This window comes from Pezoporus flaviventris, unplaced genomic scaffold (genome assembly GCF_033815535.1).
Source record: "Pezoporus flaviventris isolate CSIRO_AGI_PZ_B2104156 unplaced genomic scaffold, CSIRO_AGI_Pfla_v1 ptg000002l, whole genome shotgun sequence".
Lineage (NCBI taxonomy): Eukaryota > Metazoa > Chordata > Aves > Psittaciformes > Psittacidae > Pezoporus > Pezoporus flaviventris.
In genome coordinates, this window is record NW_026892550.1 from 21,426,803 (window position 1) to 21,433,787 (window position 6,985).

A 6,985-nucleotide genomic window follows, 5' to 3' on the forward strand; every position below is an offset into this window, starting at 1 on the left:
TGCTGAACACTGGGAGGAAATAAACTTGGGCAAACCGAATAAAACCCATTTCCCTCTCAATAATCACTCATATGATGTTTAGATCCTGCCAACTGAATTGCTAATTATTGTGAGTCTTGGAAAAGAATGGGGAGGCCAAACAGAATTTGTGACGTTAAAACTACTCATGAAAAAGGTGAAGATTTGTACTTGTCTCAAAGTGCAGTTTCTAGTATTGTCATTTGTATATCTTCTGTATTCACTTCATTTTCTTTCCTTTTTCTGTGTTTGCCTTGAAGAACAAGTGACTGTCTACTTGGTGGTCTGGTCAGACTCCAGCGAAGATACTTACATAGAGATACAGAGATAAAAGTCAGATCATATTCTGAAAAAATATGAATGCAGGTGATACCTATTACCATTCCTGTTTAATTCTTTAAATTGGATTTTAAGTAATTGTAAAACCCTGTTTGTGTAAAAATTATTCATTTATGAACACACGTGGTCAGGCAACTCTTACAGTTTCAGCATTAGCATAGCTTGTGAGTTTGGATTTCTGCATAAGAAAGACATGACAGCGCAAGGAAGTAAGTGCAGACCCACAGCACAGGCTGTGTTTTTCAGCCTGTTTTGCAAGTTATTCCATATGAACTCAACTATAATGGGTATGCAAACAAAACCGGTATCACTTTAGAAAAACATTTCCAATGATCTGTTTGTATTTAAGTATTTAATTCTCATTATGTATTTTTTAAAGCTGTGTGAATTCCTGATACCAGAACTAAAGAGTAGTTAAAATGGCTGACATTGGTAAGAGCCAGAATGACTGTTTAAATAATGCTAAAAGAATTATTGCAGGTGGTTATCTCTATTTGTAGTTGATAAAGTTGCCTAGAATAACATCCAGCAGAGCACTATCTGCATTTGGAATTGTGACATATTCATGTTTCTTGGAAGGCAAGAGTTTAACCCTTTACTAAGAGATCAAACTGAATACCTGGAATGACTGTTATTCACTCCTGGGCATGGTCAAGAGACAGAATACCTCTGTTCCTATGTGGATGGCTACGAAACCACTGAAGTGGGAAAAACCTCACTCTGACACAGGGAACAAAACCTGAATGCTCATATTATGATGCCCTTTGCAAGATAAAATGAAGGCAGTAAGCTTTCTGAGTCTCTAAGTGACCATGGGTCATGTTTTAAAGGCATATTACATGACTAAAAGTACAGCTTTTTAAAAAGTAGCTATAAAGTATACTTAACATCATCACTCTATTTACAGCTAAGACAAGTAATTCAAAAAATTAGACTCGTTTTCTACCTTTCTGAAAATTACAGATTGTTTGGCTTTTTATGGTGGCAGGTTTTTTTCCAGAGTATGTGAAAAAGTTGAAATACTAATTCTTGAGCTTGAGGGTTTTTCCTCTGTTAAACAAAACCAGGCCCAGTTATTATTAGTGAAGGCTTTGTCTTTCTTATTAATATGAGGTTGCTATTAAAAAAATACATTTTCTTACATTGACAAATTTTTAAAAAAGTATTTCTGTTAATATTTTCTTGATTATTTTTTTTCTGTATTGATATGTTGATTCAATTTTGAAATTTAAAGCAACTTTTACTGCAGCTTTTGAAGCAGTGTATTATTTACTGCTCTACAAAATCTGTACTTTGAATTGCTTGAAACTCAATAGAAATATGAGGCAGATACTTGTAACTTAACACTGAGATACTTCTGAAATCCATAAGGCTTTGTATCTTACGTGTTTTAGGGGACAACACACATTGATCATTTAAGAAATCTTTATAATGGAACAGAGATGTTCTGAGCTTTGTATGTGTCCAAAGGACCTCTAAGGTTAGAAATTGCCCTGGAGAAATACGGTATGGTAATGCGAAGATGATTAGGAAAACACAACAAAACTACATTTCCTGAGATCAAAATTTCAGTTTGAATTTTGTATTTTTTCATAACATTAATAGGCATTAAAGCAGTCATTTACTAGATGGTAGGCTCTGTTTTGGAGGCCTCCTATAGGGGATATTTTGCTTACTAGAGTCTCTAGTAAAGGACGCCAAATTTCTCTCACTTTGTAGAAACAGTCATTAGCATTTTGTTGCAGACCAAAAATTCCAAAAATTCTTTGTAAATCTGTGGTCTAGTTTCTATTTACATTAGGCTTTCTGTAGAATCCGTCACAATTATGTGTCTTTAGAAAAGACTTGAGCCCGTCTCAAACAGTTTTTGCTGTATAAGGTAAAGGTATAAGGCAAAATAAGTGTTTGATTTGCAACACAGTGTTGAGGGCCATTACATAAGTTGTGCTTTTTTTATCCCCTAGCAGCTGATGTTAATGTAAACATTACAATTTTCTAAGTGAACTTTGTCTTTAGGTCTTTTCTCTCTCTTCATTTACATATCGAGGCAGAATGAATGTGGCTTAACTTGTCTACTTGGCCTGACATTGCATCCATTCAAAACTCCTGTTGACTAATGTGTTCAGCATTTCTGCAGATCAAACCCCAGGCTTTCAGGCTGAGCCCCTAAACCAAGGAGAATACATATTCAGTGTTAAGAGTTGTGTTTAAAATTTGAATCGCTTGCCTTGGCAGAGACAAAGAAAAGGAAATTTGATAGCTGAGAATCAAACTGAATAGTCATTAGACTTCCCAACTGCAGTAGCAGTAATGGCGGTTGCCTAGAGACCTCAGCCTCTCCCACATTTGAGGCATTCTGAAACCAGATTCATTAAGTGCATGGCCAGAGACAGGAAATTGCACTGTGCATCACTGTACTGACAGCCACATACAGCATTGGATGGAGCCTCTGCTGACTGCCCTTTGAGCTAGTGGAATAATTAATTCCTTCCTCTTCCCCCTCTCTCTGCACACTCACTTTTCAACAGTCCTTGGTCACATCTCCCTCATCTGTGATAATTGTTTTCTAGATTAGGAGTCAGAGTCTTTCCTTTCCCCAACTCAGCTCAGCTAATCAAAACCTCCTTCTGAATTTAAGTCACTACATGACTCAGTTAAATTGCTTCCTCTTTAACTTTATCAAGTAACATAGCCCAAACACTTAAGTATGACAAGGCAGTAAGAAACTGGATTCAGAGGCCTGAAAAACTGAAACGTTTTTGAACCTTGATTATAATATGCTCCCACTCTTATAAATAATAAGGGAAGAAATACAGTTCATAACATTGTCCATATCAAGTGTCTGGGAGCACAAGTCACTGCTGCACCTTTCACATCTCATGCAGATGCAATACATTGTCTGCAGTAAGATGCCAGTGGTACTAACTCTGCCATAGTTAGTGGGGAGAAGCCTGTTCACTTTACCTTGCCAAGGCATTGCATGGTATTACAGAGCTGTCATGAGCGTTTTGAATATAAGCATCTGATAATCATGGTAACTAACTGCTTTAGAAGTACAGTGACATCCATAATGACTTGTATTTGAGTTTTCTTTCATAAAGTACCATACATACAATCAAAGCTTTTAAGTGTTAAAATAGATTATCTTCATGCAATAACTATCCAGATTAGCATTTCAAATGCTATTCCACAGAATAGAAAAGGAGCATGTCAGTATATACTGCAGACCAACTTGGTACAGTCCCTATCTACTCCTCTCTTTCCCAAGCTGCCTTTGGTGGGATCTTGGCTGAGAAGTGTGGACCGGTTACTTCAGGTAGTTGAGGGAATGCTGTGTTTGTTATGTGAGAGAGACTCAGGTTAGATGCACGGCTACCCCACCAGCAGGAATCTTGCAGTGCAGAAGACATCAGTGGGAGCATTCCTCTATGGTTAAACTGTTTCTTGTAAAGGTGCTGCAGAGAAATGGTTATGCACATGCATTGTGGTTTTGTTGTTTATTATAAAAACAAAATGTCTTCTGTCTTCAACTGATTAATCAGCTTTGTTGTTAAACTAAAGTATGTCTCTATTACATTATGAAATGCTGCAGGCATGCTCTCACAGGTAGAAAGAGCAGTAAAGTGGCAGTAGCCCAGCCGTCCATCTGGACTTCCATGTCTTACATGCCAGCAGGGCTAATTCATCAAAGCAGAGGGTGATACTTAGATAAGTGACAGTGAGAAGAGCGTGCAGCAAGCTCACTGCCCTGGACTTCAAAAGAGCAGACTTTGGCCTCTTCAGGAACCTGCTTAGTAAGGTTCCATGGGATATAGCCTTAGAGGGCAGGGGGCCCCAAGACTCTTGGCTGATATTCAAGGATCACCTGCTACAAGCTCAGGAGTGTTGCATCCCAACCAGAAGGAAGTGCAGCAGGAGGGCCAGGAGACCTCCTTGGGTGGATAAGGAACTGCTGAGGAAAATTCAAAGGAAAAAAGAGGCTTATAAAAGGTGGAAGCAAGGACAGGCGGCCTGGGAAGAGTACAGGGATGTTGTCTGGGAAACCAGGGACCAGGTTAGGAAAGCTAAGGCCCGGTTAGAATTAAACTTGGCTAGGGATGTTAAGGATAACAGGAAGGGATTCTATAGGTATGTACTGAATAAAAAACAGACTAGGGAGAATGTAGGCCCCCTCAAGAAGCTCTCGGAAGACCTGGCTACACAGGATTTGGAGAAGGCTGAGGTTCTGAATGACTTCTTTGCCTCGGTCTTCACTGGCAAAGGCTCTGACCGCACCACCCAAGTCTTGGAAGGCAGACGCAGGGACTGTGAGAATGAAGACCTTGGGCCCACTGTAGTAGAGGAACTGGTTCGAGACCATCTTAAAAATCTGAACGTGCACAAGTCCATGGATCCTGATGAGATCCATCCGCGGGTCCTGAAGGAGCTGGCGAATGAAGTTGCGAAGCCGCTGGCCATCATATTTGAGAAATCATGGCAGTCAGGTGAAGTTCCCAATGACTGGAAAAAGGGAAATATAACCCCCATTTTCTGGAAGTGGAAAATGGATGACCCGGGGAATTACAGACCAGTCAGTCTCACCTCTGTGCCTGGCAAAATCTTGGAGCAGATTCTCCTGAAAGGCATGCTAAGGCACATGAAAATCAACAAGGTGCTTGGTGACAGCCAGCATGGCTTCACTAAGGGGAAATCCTGCCTGACCAATTTGGTGGCCTTCTATGATGGGGCTACAGAACTGATGGACAGGGGTAGAGCAGTTGATGTCATCTACATGGACTTGTGCAAAGCGTTCGACCCTGTCCCACACGACATCCTTGTCTCTAAATTGGAGAGACATCAATTGGATGGATGGACCACTCGATGGATAAAGAACTGGCTGGATAGCTGCATGCAAAGAGTTGTGGTCAATGGCTCAATGTCCAGCTGGAGACCAGTAACAAGTGGTGTCCCTCAGGGATCGGTGTTGGGAGTGGTCTCATTCAACATCTTCTCGCTGACATGGACAGTGGGATTGAGTGCACCCTCAGCAAGTTTGCCGATGACACCAAGCTGTGTGGTTCAGTTGATACCTGGAGGGAAGGAATGCCATCCAGAGGGACCTTGACACGCTTGTGAGGTGGGCTGATGCCAAACTCATGAAGTTTAACCATGACAAGTGCAAGGTCCTACACCTGGGTCAGAGCAATCCCAGGCACAGCTACAGGTTGGGCAGAGAAGAGATTCAGAGCAGCCCTCTGGAGAAGGACTTGCGGGTGTTGGTTGATGAGAAAATGAACATGGGCCAGCAGTGTGTGCTTGCAGCCCAGAAAGCCAACTGTATCCTGGGCTGCATCAAAAGGAGCGTGACCAGCAGGTCAAAGGAGGTGATCCTGCCCCGCTACTCTGCTCCTGTGAGACCTCACTTGGAGTATTGTGTGCAGTTCTGGTGTCCTCAACATAAACAGGACATGGAACTGTTGGAACAAGTCCAGAGGAGGGCCACGAGGATGATCAGGGGACTGGAGCACCTCTTGTATGAAGACAGGCTGAGGAAGTTGGAGCTGTTCAGCCTGGAGAAGAGAAGGCTGCGTGGAGACCTCATAGCAGCCTTTCAGTATCTGAAGGGGGCCGACAGAGATGCTGGGGAGGGACTCTTCATTAGGGGCTGTAGTGACAGGACAAGGGGTAACGGGTTAAAACTTAAACAGGGGAAGTTTATATTGGATATAGGGAGGAAATTCTTTCCTGTTAGGGTGGTGAGGCACTGGAATGGGTTGCCCAGGGAGGTTGTGAATGCTCCATCCCTGGCAGTGTTCAAGGCCAGGTTGGACAGAGCCTTGGGTGAGATGGTTTAGTGTGAGGTGTCCCTGCCCACGGCAGGGGGGTTGGAACTAGATGATCTTAAGGTCATTTCCAACCCTAACTATTCTGTGATTCTATGATTCTATTCTAAGTTGTTCCCATGTTCAAATTTCAGATTTACATGCATATCTTTCTTGAACACAAAGTTACTTCACACTGCTGTCTTGTTCCACAAATCTCTTCAGCAGCTGTGGTCTACCTGTGGATACACCTTATGTTAGTGTACCTCAAGAAAAGCAAAAATAGGAGGCATCAGTCTTACTGTACTGAGTGAATTGACTATATCTCAGTACAGGTAGTTTTGCTGTAATTTGAAATATGTTAAAAGATTAAATTATATTGCATTAAATTATATTGCTCTGTAAGATACTTGCTGTACTGATGGCCCAGCTGTGTATACCAGGATTGTTAAATTGATCAATACTGAAATAGCATCTTTCAGGGCTCATTATTTTTGCTAACTGTGTTTATTTAAAGAAATCTAGGGAAATTGCTTAAGGACTGGAGCAGACACCTTTAATGGTGTACTGCTGCTGTACATAGAGCTGAACAGTAGACTTTTATACAGGATGGAAGAACAGTTGCATGTGTTTGAAAGAAATATTGACTTGCTTTGTGGTTTCATGTAGTTAGTGGGATGTACATGTATCTCTTGTCCACAGCAAAATTTCCCATGTGTCCAGGGAGAATTTTTCAGCAGAAATAGGACGTTCGAGCAAAGCAGGACTGAGGAATGATGTACTTCCCTTCCAGACACCCACCCAGTTACACACCTGGGATAAATCAC